Source organism: Eubalaena glacialis, chromosome 11, assembly GCF_028564815.1.
Source record: "Eubalaena glacialis isolate mEubGla1 chromosome 11, mEubGla1.1.hap2.+ XY, whole genome shotgun sequence".
Classification (NCBI taxonomy): Eukaryota; Metazoa; Chordata; class Mammalia; order Artiodactyla; family Balaenidae; genus Eubalaena; species Eubalaena glacialis.
Window position 1 is genome coordinate 40,458,934 of NC_083726.1, and position 21,733 is coordinate 40,480,666.

The following is a 21,733-nucleotide window of genomic DNA, read 5'->3' on the forward strand; positions in this document are numbered from 1 at the left end:
AGTCCAAAGACATAAGTTTCAGTCTCAGTTTCGTTTTGTTGTAGCACTTGTGACCTTGGACATGTTTCTTAACTTTTCTGCATTTTGGGTTTCTTGTTATTTAAAAATAAGAATATTACACTCAGCACAGAGGTGTAACATGAAAATTAAATGAGGGAACACATGAGAAAATACATTGAAAACTGTGAGGTGCCTTGAAATATATTTGTTCATTCAACAAATACGTTTTCAGTGTTGAGTCTCTGGCAGGCATTGTGGTACTCACTTGAGATAAAAATAATAGTTGTCTTTTCTTTTTAAAATTTATTACTACAATAAGATGAATGAAAAACTCATTGTCTCTGCTTGGAAGGATCTGATGGGCTAGACGGACAAACATATAAATAAAGAATTAAAATACTGTGTGTGTGTTAGAGGAAAAGGGAGAGAGAGAGGGACGTGATATGATAGGAAAGAGGACAGGGTGCTATGAGCAAGAGGAAGGACACCCTAACTGTACAGGTAGGCTTCCTGGGGAAGGTAACATGTGAGTGGAGACCTGCAGGATAAACTTAGCCATGAAGTAGGGTAGAAGCAGAAAGCGTGTTCCAGGAAGAGGAAGAGTATTTGAAATGGTACGTACATACATAATGCATGAGAAAGAATAGGGAGAAATACTGGAATTGGGAGGTGGGGTGAGCATAGTATAAAAACAGCCCTCTTGGATTCTGCTATATTCCTCTAAAGGTTTTCCCTTCTTTGCTCCACAGCCTCCTATCCCAAATTTTGTTAGGAATACTACTGTAGACCATGGAGTCACCTCAGGATTTTCTTTGCAGTGAAACTAGTATTTTTTCATTTTAAGTGAGGAGAATTTAAATTCACAATATTCTTACATTTGATCGCTACACTATAGTGACTATTTTAAAAAACAAGTAAGTAAAGTACCCATAGTGTGGATGAGTGGTAAGGAGTACTCTTTGTAGAGTTGGACCAATGGGAGTGTAGTCCAACTTCATCACTTTATCTTTGCATGTCCTTGGGCAGGTCACTTAATCATTTGACTTTAAAATGACAATGCTAATTATTTATAAAGTTATTGTGAGCATTAAAGGGAGTAATACTTGTGATAACTAAGTCATCTGGCACTTGGTAAGAGTTTAACAATTGTTAGCTTTATTATTTAAGAACCAATAACTAGCAAATTTCTCTGTGCTCTTCTATTTATACTTTATTTTCAAGTGCATACATGTTTAAAGCTCTTTTTTGATATCTATCTATATCTATAAATACTGGTTAAGCCACACTGCTAAATCAAGCATTAAGGTTTATAAAATTCAAAGTCCATTTTATTAATCAGTGTTTAACTAAGAAGCAAACTTCTGATATCAATAATTAGCTTTAGAATTAAAGTATAAATGTATTATTATACCTGAATTCACAATATTTTCTAGATTTCCACAGATTTCCTATGATTTAAAGCGATTAGAGTCTCCAACTACTCAAAAGAAAATAAGGTCTAAACCTCATAAAATCTTTATTTTAGAGAAGGATAGATTTCTGAAGTCTTTATTCATAGGTTGCTATGGAACTAAAGGAAGCTACTTCTTGTTTTCAAGTTCATTTCTGGTTCTTACTGTACCTTATCACAGAGAAAAGGCAAGAGGTAATATTGGAGGTCAGCCCACTTTTTTTTTCCCCCATTGGAAAAATTGACCTAGATCTCTATTTCTCATGTAGGACTCTGTACTCATGGCAGTCTTCCTTCAATCTTGTTGTCATAAATGAAAAAAAAAAAAAAAAAGTTTTAAAATTTTAGTCACTTCTTGTAAAATGGACCAGAAGTCAAAAGGAGACAACAGGAAGAACATTTTACCCAGATGAAATTAGGGGGCAATGAGGTATCATAAATAGAATGTAATTCAACCAAAATTTAATTAAGGTCAGAAAAAAATACTTGTTTGTAAAGTGTTCACTACATTTTTAATCAAAAATGGTTAATTTCTTTTCTCTCACATCTCATAAGGGGTCCTTTGGCAGTAGTAATATATACTGGAGAACTTGCTATAGATACATTATTATTATTTGCTGCATCTAAAGTCTTATACACAAAGACAGGTTCTGTGGTTGGGATTGGTTGGTCTGTAGTAAAATTCTAACTAGCAACACTGGGTGGACAATGTACTCAACAAAGAACAACAATTTCTCCTACAAAATTGCATAGATTTTTTAAAAGAACAGGGAAAAATAATTGATGACAGTAAGAAAGATACTTTTTAGAAAGGGACCCTTATCTAAATACTTAAACTAAACTCCATTTTTTCTACAATCATGTTTTAAATTCACAGAATTTGCTACTCAGAGTGCTTTCATATATATCACGTCATTTGGTTTCACAACACTGCCAAGTGTTATTATTTTCATTTTACAGCGGAGTTGAGAACATTTTGGCTCAAGTAAGTTACATGACCTCTCAAAAAAAATGCCAAGCAAGCAGTCTAGCAGGGCATAAGATCCTGGCATCCCATCTCTGGAGTCACAGTGTTGTCCTGCACATTTATGTAACTTTTCTGACACTCAGTTTTTTATCTGTAAATTGGTAAAGCAGTAATACCCACCATATACGGTTTGATGATTAACTGTGTTCATACCTCTGAAGAGCTTAACACAGTACCCAGCATATGGTAATGTTAAATATTTTGACTATTACTAATATTATTACAGTTATTACTATACCTATCACCCAGCATTCCTATGAGAAGAAATTTGTGTATTTTCATTTCAGTTACTAGAATATTATGAATGAACTTACTGGGGAGAGGAATTGAGGCCATAACCATGTCTGTCACTCACAAATTAAGAAAAGCAGTGATTTAAGAAATACCATATTAAAAAATCCTAATTGCTGAATTTACATTAAACAACTTTATTGATTTTTTAAAAATGCTTTTTATTTTTCTGATTATAAAAGTAATAGGTAAATAGTGTAGAATATATTAATATTGTAATATTTAAATGTGTAAATATTGTAGGAATTTTAAAAAATCCACAAATATGTGAGTTGGAAACTCAAAATGCATTGTGATCTCACAGGCAAGATTTCTGCTGACCCATTTACATTCCTACAGGAAGAGTCTGGGAGGGCCTCTGTCACTATACCTTATCAGTCGTAAATATTAACATTTTAAACCACAAAATCAAAAAGATAAATATAGTATCTCTATTTTGTTTTAAATTTATTTTGTTACTTATTAATGATAGTGAACTTTCAAGGAAATTTCTTCTTTTGCCAATTATCTAGTAATATTAAAGTTTCTACTAGAATAATTTAGCATTATTATTGAAATGAAATACATCTTTATATATTAAACATACTAAACATTCATTATATTCATTTAAAATATTTCTTTTTTTTGTTTTAATAGGATCTTTTTTATTGTTTTAATAGGATCTTTTAAAAATTGAAAATTACAGTCAGAAGAAAGTAAAAATCATTCCCACTAAAAAAAATATAGAAACAAAGAAAAAAAAAAAAAAGCATCCTCCTTCCATCAAGCTCTTTTAATCCTGCCCTCAAGATATTAGTGTTGTTATCAACTTGGTGCATGTCTTCATCTTTTGCTCTTTTAAGAAAATCATTAGTTCTTATCTTACACAAAAAAAGTGATGCCATTTGCTTGTAGTCATTCTTCTTATTCCAGATGAATGTTAGAACCATGTATCAAATTCTCAAAAATGTTCCAATGACATATTACCAAAGATTGCATTAGATCTCTAAATTTAGTTAGAAAGAATTCATATTTTTACAATATTTAAGTTTCCCATCCAGGAGCCCATCTAGTACATCTTCCTATTTAATTGTTTTCCTTTTTTATCTCTAAATAAAGTTTTATAGTTTCCTTGACATAGTTGCCACAAATTTTTAAGGCTTATTTCTGGATACATTTTAATTTTTTCTTAGTTGGTAATTATTTCTGTCTTGTAACTACTCATTGGTGATACAAATTCAAGTTGCTCTTTTTCAGGTATTTATATTGTACCTAAATTCCTGTAGCTAAAGTCTTTAAGAATATCTAATAGGTTTTTAGATAATTCTCTGGGACTAGTCTATGAAGATAAGCATGTGCTCTTTAGAGAATGACAATTTATCTTATTTTAAAATAATGGAGGGAATAAGCATGCCGTGTTTCTGATTTTAACGGTAATACTTCTAACAAGAATGTAAATTTTATCAAATTCACTGATTTAATTAACTTAATTTTTTTGAAACAAACCTATCTTCATCATAATGGATTATACCTTTAATGTATTATTGGAATTACTTGTTAGTACATTTGTATCCAACTTTGTTAATAGCTGAGGTTTCATGCATTTTTGTTGTATGTTTATTCATGTTGATCAAATTTTGAAATCATCAAGAATAACAATGGATAACTATTTTACTCTTTCTATATTATAGAAAATAATATAATAAGTTATTACTTGAATGTAAAAATTCAATTGGTAAACTCTCTGGCTCTGGAATTCTTTGATAATAATAATAATTTCTTCTGGTTTATTGTTCTATTTATGTTATATATTTCTTGAGTTAATTTTGATCATTTTTAGTTTTCCACATATTTATTTAATTGACATTTTCAGGTTTATTAACATATAATTGGTCATAGCATGTATTGCAATATTTTATATCAGTTCTACTATTTTTTTATTTCATTCATAATTTTATTTATATAAATAAGTCTGCCTGTTTGAAGGAGAAAAAATTGTTTCCCCTATTAACTTGAATTCTGGTCTGTACAACACAATGTGAAATATGGGGGTGAACAACTAGTGATATGAAACAACCTATATCATTTTCATTTATACTTGCTGATCTTGTTTATACCTTGTTTCTATCATAATTAAAGTTAAAGTAAGGGGAGAGGTGTAGCAGTAAAAAAAACAAAAAGGCTTTTGTGATAACACCTCATATATTATGCATTCCTAATGCCACCCTGGGAATTGAGTCATTTAATGAGGAAATAATTTCATTGCCTTTAGCTATTATGTCAAAGGAAAATTTGACAAATTTGAAAATTTGACAAATTCATGCTGTTGACAGGACTTATTTTCTAGGTAGCTATTCAGCTAAGTCTGAATATTTCACAATTTCCTTAAGAAGTGCTTCTATATTTTAGAAATGGAACATTTTAAAAAAGACCTCTCTATGAGGACTTTGTAGATAAATTAGATATATACAAGAAAAAAGACAAAGCTCAAGAATTTTACATCATTTTCATGATGAGTGAAAAGCATTATCAACAATTTTTAAATTAGCTCTTTTGGCATCCTATAAACTAAATATCTGAATAAAAGTGTTTAAGTTCATTATTTAGGTATTATTTACATACAGCAATTGACATGTAGAATCTGCTCATTGTGTCTACTGGCTGTCCTTTGTTCATATGGATCCCTCCCTTCCCCGTCTCATTCCCAGACTCATTCTTCTAGTTTCTTTAGTGAAATATATTCAGACATTGGGACTATGCCCTTAGCACCCTTTTCTTTTATCTCCATTCTCTCTTGGCAGAGCTATCCTGCCAGCATTCAGGGCTTCAGCTACAATCTGAATGTTGATGATACTCTAACCTACATTTCTAACTAGTGCTTTCCCCTTTATTTTTGTTCTACATTTTCCACTGCTGGCTGGGTGTCCTTTGGAATCTCAAACCAGTGTGCCCACGGCTGAGTCATCTTCTTCTGACTCAAACTGGGTCCTTTCATTGCCATCTCTATTCAGTTATTCTCTCAGGTCCCCAGCCTTGACGCCTGTACTCATTCACTTAGTCAGAAAGTCCTGTCAACTTGACTTCCGTAATGTCTGCAATCCTTTCTCTTGTTTTGGTCTCTATTGTGGGAGTAATTAAACTGCTTCTTAACTGATTTTCTACTTCTGTATTTCCAGTATCCAAAATATTCTGTAAACAACTGATCTATTAATCTTTCAGAAGCCTGGCACTGAGACATCACTTCCCTGCTCAAAAAACATTTAACGATTCTTTCCAGCTTAAGGAATAGGCTGGTGTTGCACATTCTGCTTATTCAGGTTTCAATTATATTTGTAGACTTATCTTTCCTTACTCTTCCTCATATGTTACTGTTAAGCTGGACTAAACTGTATTCCCCCAAATGCTCTAGAATGGTCACTTTTATTAGTGCCAAACACTTGGCTAAGCCTTTTACAATACATTATACCTATTAGTACTCATTACAAATTGTAAGGTAGGCATCATCGTTATGTTTGCATAAAGATGTGGAAAGTGAGGCTTGCAGAAATAGGAAAGTTGGCCAATGTTAACAATTAGAAAGCAGAAGAGCTAGATCTTGAAGGCAAGCCATTTGCTTCTAAAGTGCATGTGTGTTCAGTGGCTAAGCCTGAATCCTTTCTGGGCTCATGCTGAATATTTACTCAATATTTTATTAAAATCTATTTTAATATTCAGATTAATCACTTATCATTTATTGAGACATATTTCCAGAAAGTCCTACCTTGAAAAAAAAGGCCCTTTTCTCCCCCCTTTTAGCCAACTCATTCACTGTGATATTATCCTATTTTATTGTTGTAAAGAATTTATCGATATCAGAATTTGTTTACTAGAATGAATGAGAGTTGGGATCTAGTCAGCTTTACTCAATCACTCTACCTAGCCTTAGAAAAAGTACATAATAGAATGCTAAATTAATAATTGCTTAAGGAACAAAGAGATCTCTATTAAAAGCTTACCAATCAGTCAGTATCCAAAATAAAGCCACCATTTAAAAAAAACAGTGAGCTCTGCACCTTCACTATTATTCCCCAATCATACTGCTTTATGATCCCTCTTTTCTTTGAGAGGTCATAACTTAGCACTTTGTAACTATTAGGGAACATGCCATTTATACATTGTATATATTGCATATTGTGTCTTTTAAAATCCTACTCCTCAGCTAGTTTGTAAATTCCTAGAGGGCAAGTATGGTCTCCTACTCAGTTTTGTAAGCACCATAACTCCTTATTTATATGCTTTCTGTAGTTTCTCAATAAATCTCTATTAAACTTTAAAAAAGAACTCTTCATAGTTTGAGGTACATTTGGAGATGAATATTTTGTAGTGGAATAGACCAAACTACAAAAAATTTATTTTGACTTCATTGAATGATGTCAACACAATATTTTTGATAATACCCTATCATATAACATTGTAATATATTATAAACAAAAACTATTTCCCAATGACAATAGCCCATAATAATACACCAAAACAACAAATCCTGGGTAGCTATTATTAAAAATTTTAATTATTTTTCACTCTGGCAGTATTCTTGGATTCTTTTCTATTGATATTTGCTGCCTCAAGTTCTTTTTTTTATTTTTTTTAAATTTTATTGAAATATAGCTGATTTACAATGTTGTGTTAATTTCTGCTGTACAGTAAAGTGATTCAGTTATACACATGTATATTCTTATTCACATTCTTTTCCATCATGCTTTATCAAAGGATATTGAATATAGCTCCTTGTGCTATACAGTAGGACCTTGTTGTTTATCCATCCTATATATGATAGTTTGCATCTTAGATTGAGTTCTTTTTTTTTTTTTTTACTTGAACAGAATGAGTTTTATTTATTTATTTATTTATTTTTTAGGGGGGAGATTTTTTTTTTTATTCAAACAGAAAGTCACAAAAATTATAATCATCCTCATCAGTTCACTCAGTCCCATGTAATTAATTTTTTTTCATCTTGATCTTTTGTTAGCACTTTTATCAATTCATCAGTTTTCCATTAGAGTTCTGAAAATGCTTATTCATTCAGTTCAGCAGTATAGTCAGTTACCAGAAACCTGTACTTGTCAGAGTCTTTTCCATGAATTCCTTGAAGGTGAAATCCTTTTATAGGAACATTTTTGCAAAAGCATCAGAGTACACCCAGAACTGTCTGTAAATGACAAAAGACTTAATAATGACCACGGTTAAAGATTTGATGAAAGTTCATAACAATGCAATTGACAAGGAAATTTAGTTATTTCTGAGATATACATTTTAAAGTAATAACTAGAATTATGACTTATAACATTATACCAGAACATATAAGATTTTTAGAAATTTCATGTAATGTCTGAAACATTTATATTAACATATTTCCATACAAATAACCCAAAGAAATTTTAGTGTTAGTTGTTTTTTGTTTGTTTTTTTATACTGCAGGTTCTTATTAGTCATCAATTTTATACACATCAGTGTATACATGTCAATCCCAATCGCCCAATTCAGCACACCACCATCCGCACCCCACCGTGGTTTTCCACCCTTGGTGTCCATACGTTTGTTCTCTACATCTGTGTCTCAACTTCTGCCCTGCAAACTGGTTCATCTGTACCATTTTTCTAGGTTCCACATACATGTGTTAATATACGATATTTGTTATTCTCTTTCTGACTTACTTCACTCTGTATGACAGTCTCCAGATCCATCCACGTCTCAACAAATGACTCAATTTCATTCCTTTTTATGGCTGAATAATATTCCATTGTATATATGTACCACATCTTCTTTATCCATTCGTCTGTCGAAGGGCATTTAGGTTGCTTCCATGACCTGGCTATTGTAAATAGTGCTGCAATGAACATTGGGGTGCATGTGTCTTTTTGAATTATGCTTTTCTCTGGGTATATGCCCAGTAGTGGGATTGCTGGATCGTATGGTAATTCTATTTTTAGTTTTTTAAGGAGCCTCCATACTGTTCTCCGTAGTGGCTGTATCAATTTACATTCCCACCAACAGTGCAAGAGGGTTCCCTTTTCTCCACACCCACTCCAGCATTTGTTATTTGTAGATTTTCTGATGATGCCCATTCTAACTGGTGTGAGGTGATACCTCATTGTAGTTTTGATTTGCAATTCTCTAATAATTAGTGATGTTGAGCAGCTTTTCATGTGCTTCTTGGCCATCTGTATGTCTTCTTTGGAGAAATGTCTATTTAGGTCTTCTGCCCATTTTTGGATTGGGTTGTTTGTTTCTTTAATATTGAGCTGAATGAGCTGTTTATATATTTTGGAGATTAATCCTTTGTCCGTTGATTCATTTGCAAATATTTTCTCCCATTCTGAGGGTTGTCTTTTCATCCTGTTTATGGTTTCCTTTGTTGTGCAAAAGCTTTGAAGTTTCATTAGGTCCCATTTGTTTATTTTTGTTTTTATTTCCATTACTCTAGGAGGTGGATCAAAAAAGATCTTGCTGTGATTTATGTCAAAGAGTGTTCTTCCTATGTTTTCCTCTAAGAGTTTTATAGTGTCTGGTCTTACATTTAGGTCTCGAATCCATTTTGAGTTTATTTTTGTGTATGGTGTTAGGGAGTGTTCTAATATCATTCTTTACATGTAGCTGTCCAGTTTTCCCAGCACCACTTATTGAAGAGACTGTCTTTTCTCCATTGTATATCTTTGTCTCCTTTGTCATAGAGTAGTTGACCATATGTGTGTGGGTTTATCTCTGGGCTTTCTATCTTGTTCCATTGATCTATGTTTCTGTTTTTCTGCCAGTACCATATTGTCTTGATTACTGTAGCTTTGTAGTATAGTCTGAAGTCAGGGAGTCCGATTCCTCCAGCTCCGTTTTTTTCCCTCAAGACTGCTTTGGCTATTCGGGGTCTTTTGTGTCTCTATACAAATTTTAAGATGATTTGTTCTAGTTCTGTAGAAAAGGTCATTGGTAATTTGATAGGGATTGCATTGATCTGTAGATTGCTTTGGGTAGTATAGTCATTTTCACAATATTGATTCTTCCAATCTAAGAACATGGTATATCTCTCCATCTGTTGGTATCATCTTTAATTTCTTTCATCAGTGTCTTATAGTTTTCTGCATACAGGTCTTTTGTCTCCCTAGGTAGGTTTATTCCTAGGTATTTTACTCTATTTGTTGCAGTGGTAAATGGTAGTGTTTCCATAATTTCTCTTTCAGATTTTTCATCATTAGTGTATAGGAATGCAAGAGATTTCTGTGCATTAATTTTGTATCCTGCAACTTTACCAAATTCATTGATTAGCTCTAGTAGTTTTCTGGGGCATTTTTAGGATTCTCTATGTATAGTATCATGTCATCTGCAAACAGTGACAGTTTTACTTCTTCTTTTCCAATTTGTATTCCTTTTATTTCTTTTTCTTCTCTGATTGCCGTGGCTAGGACTTCCAGAACTATGTTGAATAATAGTGGTGAGAGTGGACATCCTTGTCTTGTTCCTGATCTTTGAGGAAATGCTTTCAGTTTTTCACCATTGAGAATAATGTTTGCTGTGGGTCTGTCGTATATGGCCTTTATTATGTTGAGGTAGGTTCCCTCTATGCCCACTTTCTGGAGAGTTTTTATCATAAATGGGTGTTGAATTTTGTCAAAAGCTTTTTCTGCATCTATTGAGATGATCATATGGTTTTTATTCTTCAATTTGTTAATATGGTGTATCACATTGATTGATTTGTGTACATCGAAGAATTCTTGCATCTCTTGGATAAATCCCACTTGATCATGGTGTATGATACTTTTAATGTGCTGTTGGATTCTGTTTGCTAGTATTTTGTTGAGGATTTTTGCTCTATATTCATCAGTGATATTGGTCTGTAATTTTCTTTTTTTGTAGTATCTTTTTCTGGTTTTGGTATCAGGGTGATGGTGGCCTCATAGAATGAGTTTGGGAGTGTTCCTTCCTCTGCAATTTTTTGGAAGAGTTTGAGAAGGATGGGTGTTAGCTCTTCTCTAAATGTTTGATAGAATTCACCTGTGAAGCCGTCTGGTCCTGAATTTTTGTTTGTTGGAAGATTTTTAATCACAGTTTCAATTTCATTACTTGTGATTGGTCTGTTCATATTTTCTATTTCTTCCTGGTTCAGTCTTGGAAGGTTATACTTTTCTAAGAATTTGTCCTTTTCTTCCAGGTTGTCCATTTTATTGGCGTAGAGTTGCTTGTAGTAGTCTCTTAGGATGCTTTGTATTTGTGCGGTGTCTGTTGTAACTTCTCCTTTTTCATTACTAATTTTATTGATTTGAGTCCTCTCCCTCTTTTTCTTGATGAGTCTGGCTAATGGTTTATCAATTTTGTTTATCTTCTCAAAGAACAAGCTTTTAGTTTTATTGATCTTTGCTATTGTTTTCTTTGTTTCTATTTCATTTATTTCTGCTCTGATATTTATGATTTCTTTCCTTCTGCTAACTTTGGGTTTTGTTTGTTCTTCTTTCTCTGGTTCCTTTAGGTGTAAAGTTAGATTGTTTATTTGAGATTTTTCTTGTTTCTTGAGGTAGGCTTGTATAGCTATAAACTTCCCTCTTAGAACTGCTTTTGCTGCATCCCATAGGTTTTGGATCGTCGTGTTTTCATTGTCATTTGTCTCTAGGCATTTTTTGATTTCCTCTTTGATTTCTTCAGTGATATCTTGGTTATTTAGTAACGTATTGTTTAGCCTCCATGTGTTTGTGTTTCTTACGTTTTTTCCCCCCGTAATTCATTTCTAATCTCATAGTGTTGTGGTCAGAAAAGATGCTTGATATGATTTCAGTTTTCTTAAATTTATTGAGGCTTGATTTGTGGCCCAAGATGTGATCTATACTGGAGAATGTTCCGTGCGCACTTGAGGAGAAAGTGTAATCTGCTGTTTTTGGATGGAATGTCCTATAAATATCAATTAAATCTATCTGGCCTATTGTGTCATTTAAAGCTTCTGTTTCCTTATTTATTTTCATTTTGGATGATCTGTCCATTGGTGTAAGTGAGATGTTAAAGTCCCCCACTATTACTATGTTACTGTCAATTTCCTCTTTTATAGCTGTTAGCAGTTGCCTTATGTATTGAGGTGCTCCTATGTTGGGTGCATATATATTGATAATTGTTATATCTTCTTGTTGGATTGATCCCTTGATCATTATGTAGTGTCCTTCCTTGTCTCTTGTAACATTCTGTATTTTAAAGTCTATTTTATCTGATATGAGTATAGCTACTCCAGCTTTCTTTTGATTTTCATTTGCATGGAATATCTTTTTCCATCCCCTCACTCTCAGTCTATATGTGTCCCTAGTTCTGAAGTGGGTCTCTTGTAGACAGCATATATAAGGGTCTTATTTTTGTATCCATTCAGCAAGCCTGTGTCTTTTGGTTGGAGCATTTAATCCATTCACGTTTAAGGTAATTATTGATATGTATGTTCCTATGACCATTTTCTTAATTGTTTTGGGTTTGCTTTGTAGGTCCTTTTCTTCTCTTGTGTTCCCCACTTAGAGAAGTCCCTTTAGCATTTGTTGTAGAGCTGGTTTGGTGGTCCTGAATTCTCTTAGCTTTTGCTTGTCTGTAAAGCTTTTGATTTCTCCATCGAATCTGAATGAGATCCTTGCCGGGTAGAGTAATCTTGGTTGTAGGTTCTTCCCTTTCATCACTTTAAGTGTATCATGCCACTCCCTTCTGGCTTGTAGAGTTTCTGCTGAGAAATCAGCTGTTAACCTTATGGGAGTTCCCTTGTATGTTATTTGTCATTTTTCCCTAGCTGCTTTCAATAATTTTTCTTTGTCTTTAATTTTTGCCAATTTGATTACTATGTGTCTTGGCGTGTTTCTCCTTGGGTTTATCCTGTATGCGACTCACTGCGCTTCCTGGACTTGGGTGGCTATTTCGTTTCCCATGTTAGGGAAGTTTTCGACTATAATCTCTTCAAATATTTTCTCCGGTTCTTTCTGTGTCTCTTCTCCTTCTGGGACCCCTATAATGCGAATGTTGTTGCGTTTAACGTTGTCCTAGAGGTCTCTTAGGCTGTCTTCATTTCTTTTCATTCTTTTTTCTTTAGTCTGTTCTGCAGCAGTGAATTCCACCATTCTGTCTTCCAGGTCACTTATCCATTCTTCTGCCTCAGTTATTCTGCTATTGATTCCTTGTAGTGTAGTTTTCATTTCAGTTATTGTATTGTTCATCTCTGTTTGTTTGTTCTTTAATTCTTCTAGGTCTTTGTAAAACATTTCTTGCATCTTCTCGATCTTTGCCTCCATTTTTTTTCCGAGGTCCTGGATCATCTTCATTATCATTATTCTGAATTCTTTTTCTGGAAGGTTGCCTATCTCCACTTCATTTAGTTGTTTTTCTGGGGTTTTATCTTATTCCTTCATCTGGTACATAGCCCTCTGCCTTTTCATCTTGTCTATCTTTCTATGAATGTGGTTTTTGTTCCACAGGCTGCAGGATTGTAGTTCTTCTTGCTTCTCAAAAAGTCATTATTTTTAAACAATATGATTGTTCACATAGAAATTCTGAGATAATCTCCTTATAATTATTACTACTAATAAGAGAGATCAGTAATGTTGCTGAAGGTCAGCTTTGCCTATCCCTGGGCTGTAATCCAGTAACCAAAGTCACAGGGTCATAGAGCTCCTGGGAAATTGTTCTGAAGTCTAGAAGTCTAAGATCAAGGTATCTGCAGGTTTGGCTTCTCCTGAGGCATCTCTCCCTGGTTTGCAGATGGTGCCTTCTGGCTGTGTACTTACGTAGTCTCTTTCTCTGGGCAAGTGCATCCCTTGTGTCTCGAAGCGGGGGCTTTTGTGTCAGAAAGACTTAGTTTCAGACACTGGCTGTGCATCTTTGTGGATGTGTGACCTTGGACAAGTTGGTTAGCCTTTTGCAGATTCAGATTTATGTATAAAACTCCATGCTAACATCTCATTCATATAAGTAACAGAAGAGGAGATGAAATAAAGCATGTAAAACTCCTATGGTTTGGCACATCCAAGAAACTTATTAAATGGTAGCTAAGATGAAACGAAAGCCCAGAGAGATTAAGTAAAAACATAACCAAACAAACTTTTGGGGAAAGCAAAACAAATTTTAAAAGATCACGGACTATCTATCGGATTTCAGGTGTGCATATGTACACACACAGACACACACAGACACACACACACACTAAAGTGACTAACCTTCTGGTCTCACCCTGAAGGAGGTGAGGAAAGCAAGCGTCTTCTCTACTTAGTAACTAGCAATGTAACTTTTTTTTTTTTTTTTTTTTAAATCCACCAGCTGCCATCTGCAAGCTGGAGACCCAGGAAAACTGGTGGTGTAAATCAGTTGGAGTCCCAAGGCCTGAGAACCATGGAAGCCCAGGGCAGAAGATAGATGCCCCAGCTCAAGCAACTGGGTAAGAAGAAAGAGGGAGGAATTTCTCCTTTCCCCACCTTTTTTGTTTTTTATGTATATGTATAGCTGATTCACTTTATTATACAGCAGAAACTAACACACCATTGTAAAGCAATTATACTCCGATAAAGATGTTAAAAAAAAATCAAAACACACACACGCACACAGAAACAAGCAACGTAACTTTGAAAGTCCTGCTTTTTGATTTCTAAGTAGGATCCTTGAAAGTTAAAATTTCCATCATTATTAAATATAGAGTAATAGTTGTGATATGTTTTGACATTATTTTTTGGAGAAGGCAAATAGGCCATTTTTCAGAAGTCAGAAGGAATGCTTTCCTCCTTGAATATGGCTGGGTAAGGCCTTATTTGACAAGATCTTAGCATTATTTTATGAGCATTTTGATTTTCCAGAGGGACTTAGATTGCATAGTATCTTATAGTGATACCAGCTCCTATGGGTATTCATAAGAAAAGGAGAACTACATTTCTGCAGCCCCTTGGAAAACTGCTTTCTAAGACCTCAGAGGTTTAAACCTTGTGGCTAGATGATATCAGCGACCTCTGGCTAATGGACTGTCTGGCAGTCTCATGCATCATTAAAGGATGAGAATATCTTACTTGAATTTTGTAAACCAGGGAATATATATTTGAGATCTCTCAGAAGTATGGCTGACATCCCTTAAGACTATTTAGAGGAACCAGGCCCATTCAGGGGCTCTTGGAATTTGACTACAGTGGTAAAGGAACAAATCTGTGCTCTTGGGACAATGTCAAATGTTTTTGTTTCATCCCATGTCCCTTTTTATGCTACGTGTTCTATCTTGAGTCACTGCTTCCACACCTATGACTTCAACCTTTCTGCCTATTAAAGACTCCCAAATATATAACTCAGCTTAGCTCACAGGATCCTTACACTCAGCACTTCCAGAATCAGCTATATTATCTTCCTCATGCTGATTCAACCCCAGCCAATATCTTTTATTCTCTATTTTGGTTAATGGCACCTGGGAATTAAAACCTTTACTTCTGCTTTCTCCCTCATCCTGCCCTCCTGCACTTTGTCATGAATTGATGTGGATTCTGATTCCTGTAAATCTCTTGATTCCATCCAGCCTCTTAATTCCCTTGACTCTGTCCCACCTCACTGTGACTATGGCCATAGACTTTTATGTGAACTTAGTACCTATGTTAATTCATCTTCCATACTGTTTCGATGTGATGATGGCATGCCTCTGCTCACAATCTTTTAACATCTGCCCAGCCAGCATCTGGTCCCTCACCTTTCACTACTCTTCCTTCCAGTCCCTTCTAACTTCTTTTCTCCAAATGGATCATATCATTGCCTTCCTCTATTCCCTTTATCATATTGCTTTTTTTTTTTTTAAACCTAAAATGCCTTCCTTCATTGGCAAACTCTTACTCATCCCTTAAGATTCAGCTAAATATCACTTTTGCAGTGACATATTCCTTGACTGACCCAGAAAAAGTCAAAGCCCTCTCCTCTGGATAATATCTATTGAAGCATGAATCACACTTAGTAAAGTTTGTTTATGTGTCTTGTCTCTCAGGAGTTTAGAAGATCCTTGTGAGCAGGTATACCATACACCTAGCAAATATAATTTTCATGAGCTCCAATACTGCTTAGGCTTCTCCAGTGGTCTCAAATATTCAATTATGAGGGATCACTGGGTTGACAGATAAGATAGGAAAGTGTGAGAGGTCTTATGTGAGATCAGAATAGTAGGGGAGAGGGAAGAAGGAAGAAGAACAAAGATGGAGGCAGGTAGTTTGGAATGATGGGCACTTGGCTGTAAGTGGGGCTAGCGGAAAACAAAATGGTATCCTACACCTCTAATCTGATTTATTGTTATCAAAATTTGAACAGTTTGTGCCAGCTTAAAATCACATCTAGTCTCACATCTTTAAAAACTTTTTTAATGAAATAGTTTTACTACAACAAAAATAAGTTTTTTTCAAGTGAAAAAGAATCTGTTCTAGCTTCAAGAAATCTATCACTCGCTAAAAGCAAGCAGGAGGTATAATAAATACACCCTTACTGAAAAGACAAATCTCAGAGAAAAGTAGAGACACATCTTAGGCTATCTGGCCTACCTCACTAGGGTGTAAACCCACAAAAGACAAGCTACAGAGATGATTTTCACCCCCATGTTTTACACTGTTGTTGTTGGCATAATCGCATGGGGAACAATCAATGCCATACAAATGTTTTGATGCAGATGCGTTTTGCTCTGAGTTTTGAGTGAATTAGAGTAAAGATAGATGAATGTGCACAAGGAAGGAGAAACTACATCTGTGTATTTTTCTTCAAGTAGACCAGGGTTCAATTTGACCTGGAGTTTAGTAAATTAAATATAAGAGACACATTGAAATGTTGCTCTTGACTCTGGTATGAGGCAAAATAAGGAAGTAGCAGGATGCTAAGAGTTGTTTGCAGGATGTGGAAGTGAGGGTTCCCCTTCTTTGTGGTGCTAAGCAGATATCTGGAACTTTCTCAGCAACCCCAAATGCTCTGCAAGCATGAGTGGTTTGAATTTATACAACAGCAGACCCAGGAAACCTGCAATCTCAATTAGAGTTTCTATATGGGCACAAACCATTTCTTTTCAATTTACTTCCACAATTACTGAGTACCCACTATGTGCCAGGCACTGTGCTGGGCAGTGATGACACAAAGGTGAATAGGGTACCAGGGAATTTATAATCTAGTGGGAGAGCAAACCTCATAAACAGTTAACTCAATATAATATGATAAACATGAAGATCCTTAGCTCAAATTGTTTTGAAAATTTTAACTGTTGCCAATCAACTAGTCAATGCAGCTTAAATTGTTCACCCTAGCAGTCCACGCACTGATCACTTCTTTCCAGTTTTAATCCTCATTACCCATTTCTTCCCTGATTCAGAGCCTAACAGTCTTTCTCTTTTCTGAGTCTTATTCCCACCTCTCACTTTGGATCTTCAAGCCATCATAGTATCTTTCTTCATTTTATTTCTATCCATCTTTCCTAACCCAAGTCAATCCCTTGGTCTTTTGCAATGCCATATATTCATCAATTATTTAGTGTTAACTTGTTTAAAATTAAAATCTCAATTTTTGCTGCCAGTTGTCTTCCTCATAAATCTTTCTCTATCTCAAGAAATGCCAGCTTTGATCTACCTGCTTAGGCCAAAATTCTGGAATCTACTTTTCTTGAACACCATGTATCCAATCCATCAGTGAATTCTGCCTGGTAACCCTCAAAATATATCCAGATTTTAACCACTTCTCTCTGCACCCCTTCATCACTCAGCACCCCCCCCCAATACTGGCCCAAAGCCACCATTTTCTGAATAATCTTCTACCAGGTCTACTCTCTCCATCCTTGCCCTTCTTCAATCTATTCAGTGTGTAATTCATTCAAAGCATAAGTTAGATCCTTTTTTTGCTTAAAATTCTAAATTTTTAGCATGCTTATAAATTCCTATGCAATCTGTGCCTTTCCCTCCTCCAGCAAATCTTTCAACTTCATTTCCTTTTACTGTCTCCATCTGTTTGTCTGCTCTAGCTACACTGTAAACTCCATGAAAATTAGCTTTTGTTTTGCTCACAATTAGCACTTAAAACAGTATCTGGCATTCTACTACTACTGCTACTAGTAATAATAACTGGCTTATATAACACTGATTTTGAGCCCAGCAGTGTTCTATGTTACTAGCATATATTATTTATTCCTCGTAATAATCTTGAGAGAGGTATGATTATTATGCTAATATTACACATAAAGAATTGAGGCACAGAGAGGTACTATGCACTTGGTAAATATTTGTTGATTTATCTCATTCAGGTAACAGTCACTGAGTGGGAACTCTGAGAGCCAGTTTTCTAACTTATAAAATAAGATAGATATTGGTTTGCATACCTCAAGGGAAGAAATGAGTGGGCGAATACATAAAAGTGTTATTTAAACATAAAGCCCCATACAAATTGTTCAGTTTCCCTAATTCAATTCCATTTTACTTGGATTCTTTTGGTTAACAAACTTCCCATCACTGCCTGTCATCATTTTACCCTTTCTTTTTTTTTTTTGGCGGGATCTTAGTTCCCTGACCAGGGATTAAATCCGTGCCCCCTGCAGAGGAAGCACGGAGTCTTAACCACTGGACCGCCAGGGAAGTCCCTACCCCTTTTTGTCCGGCTCAGAGATTACTTTCTCCAGGAAGCCTTCCTTGAACTCCCATTCTCTTCTGTCGCCCCTTTGCCTGGTACACATTACGACCACTGGGCTTTGATGCACCGTACATATTTCTTGTTTACTTTTCTTCCTCCTTGATCAGACTAGGAACCCTCTGAGGACAGAAACTTTGTGCCATTTGCCTCTGAATTCCAAAAGCCAGGCACATAGGAGGTGCCAAATACGTGCTTATTAAATGAATGGATCACCCAACAACACACATTAGGACTAACAATTTAAATATAATATTTGAACCTAAATGGGCATTAAACGATATATCCAGGACGAAAAAAAAATTTAGATTGATTTGCTTAGATGAACTAAAATAAATGTCCTATTCAGATTAATTACCACAAGCTAATGTTTTTCATAAAGAGACTTGTGATAACTGTCTTTCTGTTGTTTTAGTAGCTTTTCCATAAACCAACACTGAAGTTCCATTTGCAATGAAAGTCAGAACATCCAAGAGCGTTACAAATTTTGGAGACAGGTTAACTGCTCTGTAAACATAACACCTACAACTTAATTCAACACAAAGACATAATGTAGAGGTAATGTAGAGTCCTAAAACTAGAAACGGCCTGAACTGTGCACTAACACAGCTGTGAAGGTAAATTTGCAGAGTTGGTTTTTGACTTTTATTTCTGACTGTAGTAACTCTGGTTTTTTATACTGCAGTTCAATTCTATCAGGCTATTTCATGCTTGTCAGAATATAAAGTCAAAAGAGTATTACAATGGTGATTGGAAAGAACATAAGATTAATTTGAAGTAGAAAGAAGGCATTTTACAAATGAACGTGAAATGCCTGGAGGCCTACCAAGAATACCCAGCCATACCCTAGTTTTTTAGCTTAGATTTGCTGCACACAGCATGCCATGGCCTTGGGAGAAAACCCCGTGTCAAATGTCATTGGAAGCTGCTCAGCCAGGCACATAGAAAGGCACATTGCATCAATGATATATGACAAGCCTGGTGGTGATTTTTCTGCTTCAGTGGCCAACTCATCCAAAGTCTGGACAAGCCAACACACAAATAGTTCATAAAGAACTAGGCTGTCAGAATCATCTTTACAAGGCAGTGACTACGACTCTTCTTTTAATGAACATTTCACATTCCTGTGTAGCCAGGAATGTCTCAACCACTAAAATATCCATAGAAGCAGATACTAAACTACTGGGGATGGAGGAAAGTTTCTCACAAAAATACCATTAGCTCAATATTCATTCTAATCTGCAGAAAATAACTTTCATCAGTGTGTTTTGAGGTTGCTATCTCATTCATCATTACCTTTTAATATAATCTAACAGCTTCTAGAGCCCAATATAGGGTAGATATCTTGGCATAAAAGTAGGAAAAATGATGGCGGTGTAATACACACACATCTTGTGCCAGGCAACTGCTAGGTTTTTTTTTCATACATTTGATTAATTTCATAACAATAATGATGATGATGTTGGTGGTGGTAAATTGATCAGTACGTTACTTTATTGATCTCTTTTTTAGGTTCCAGGCACTTTTCTAAGTGCTTCACATGCATTATCTTATTCAATATTCACAATAACACTATAAGGTAGGTTACAGGGAACTAGTTTTATACCAGTTAGTTAATTCGCTCAACGTAAGACAACTAGTAAGTGGAGGATCTGAGATTCAAACCACGTTGGTCATACTTTGGGGCCCACAATTTTCTCCTTAGTTAATTTAATCTTAGAATTCATCTTGTCCACTAATTTTTTCTGACTTATCTCTGGATTGTTCCAAAGTGTTCCTGGAGATGTGTCCAAGGATTTGGGGAGAGTTCTCAATGCCCCCTTTCCAGGCTCAAATTGACATATTTGACTTTGGCTTAAAATATTAAGTAAACAAAGGGGTCTAGGACTTAAAATACATTTGAAAACTACTTCCATGCTTTTGACCAATGCTTCCATTATATTGAAAGAAAGGCTGAAGCCTGGAAAAGGTGAATCTCAGAGTTCCCTGGTGTGTTATAGACCTCCTCCTGGTGAATGGTAGTTGTGTAACTGGGACCCAGCTCCCCTGACTTAGGTCAGATCTTTCCACGCCACCATGAGCCCTCAGAAAGGTTCACACCACCGATGGAAAGAGGTTATAACACTTCAGTAGCCTCTACAGGGAGCACTTGAAGAAGTCTCCTGCCCTGGGACATGGGACATGGTTAGCTGCATTTTCACCGCATGTAAACTTATTTAAAAATGAGAAGAGATTGGTGTAAGGTTTTCAAACATAAGGTTCATTGTTGCATTATTTTCATGTGTGTGTGTATGTATGTATATATTCATTTCATATTAAGTCAGTAACCTATTGTCAACTAATTCATCTATACCAAATTCTATAATATAAAATGTAAAACAGTAAAAAAAATCATGCTTAAGGTTAAGCAGTTTTGTTCTTAAACTTTACCTGCATTATATTGTATATGATAATTGAAATATTATATTGACACCAAAGTACATATTGGCCTTTCTTTGAACCTTAGGAAGTATCTACTAGTATGCAGAAAGGTAACATAGTGTAGAATTATGGTTCTCAAACATTTTAAAGCTGCCATAGCCAATGGAAGCCCAGTTTGAATATCACTGTAAACAAACGAGTTTAGGAGTCAGATGTCGGCTTTAATCTGGACCTCACAAATCTCACGAGCTTGGAGATTTAGCCAAAACACTGAGCCTCTTAGGACCTGGGTTTCCTTACACAGGATAAGAGTTGCTGTTGCCTGGTTATTTGGAGGATTACAGGTAAATTATGGAAAGTGTTGGAGCCTAGTGGATATTCAATTAATGCTTGTTATTAAATTACCATATCATTCCATTTGCCCTCATAATATCTTCATGACATTACGTGTTTAGACTGGGAATTTTAATAATATCTTGATGAATGAATGGACTATGTCAACGTTTATGGACCATTTATTCTGGCGACAGTGCCGACTATTTTATATATGCTACATTAGAATATTTTGCTTCACAATAATACCATGGAAGTAGATTCCATTATTATCTTCACTTTACAGAGGAAAACTTCGATTCCTCAAGAGGTTAAATAACTATCTGAAAGATTCAGGTCTGGTAAGTGGTGGCATCTGGATTCTTCCACACCTGATCCCAAAGCACACCACCAAGCCCCTGTCCTCTTCACCTCTATGACATTTGACCTTTCAACTCTACCTTATTCCTTGAGAAACTGTGGTTTTTGTTCTTATTAAGAGGTGTGTCTGTGAATCTCCCACTATAATCGTGATTTCATCAAATAAAAATATTATGAAGGACGTCCACTTCAGTGCACAGATACTGACATGCTGACATCTCTGTGTCAAGGTGCTT

At 35.2% G+C, this 21,733-nt stretch overlaps 1 protein-coding gene and 1 long non-coding RNA gene across 10 annotated transcripts in view; one reads left to right on the forward strand and one right to left on the reverse strand.

Annotated features, from left to right (window-relative positions):
- LOC133100321 (uncharacterized) overlaps positions 1-14,125 on the forward strand; it is a 268,666-nt gene extending 254,541 nt beyond the window's left edge. The window contains exon 3 of the long non-coding RNA XR_009702477.1: positions 14,040-14,125. This is a non-coding gene — a long non-coding RNA (uncharacterized LOC133100321). The remainder of the gene's footprint in view (positions 1-14,039) is intronic.
- SYT1 (synaptotagmin 1) overlaps positions 1-21,733 on the reverse strand; it is a 1,216,262-nt gene that overhangs the window by 297,199 nt on the left and 897,330 nt on the right. The window lies entirely within an intron of this gene.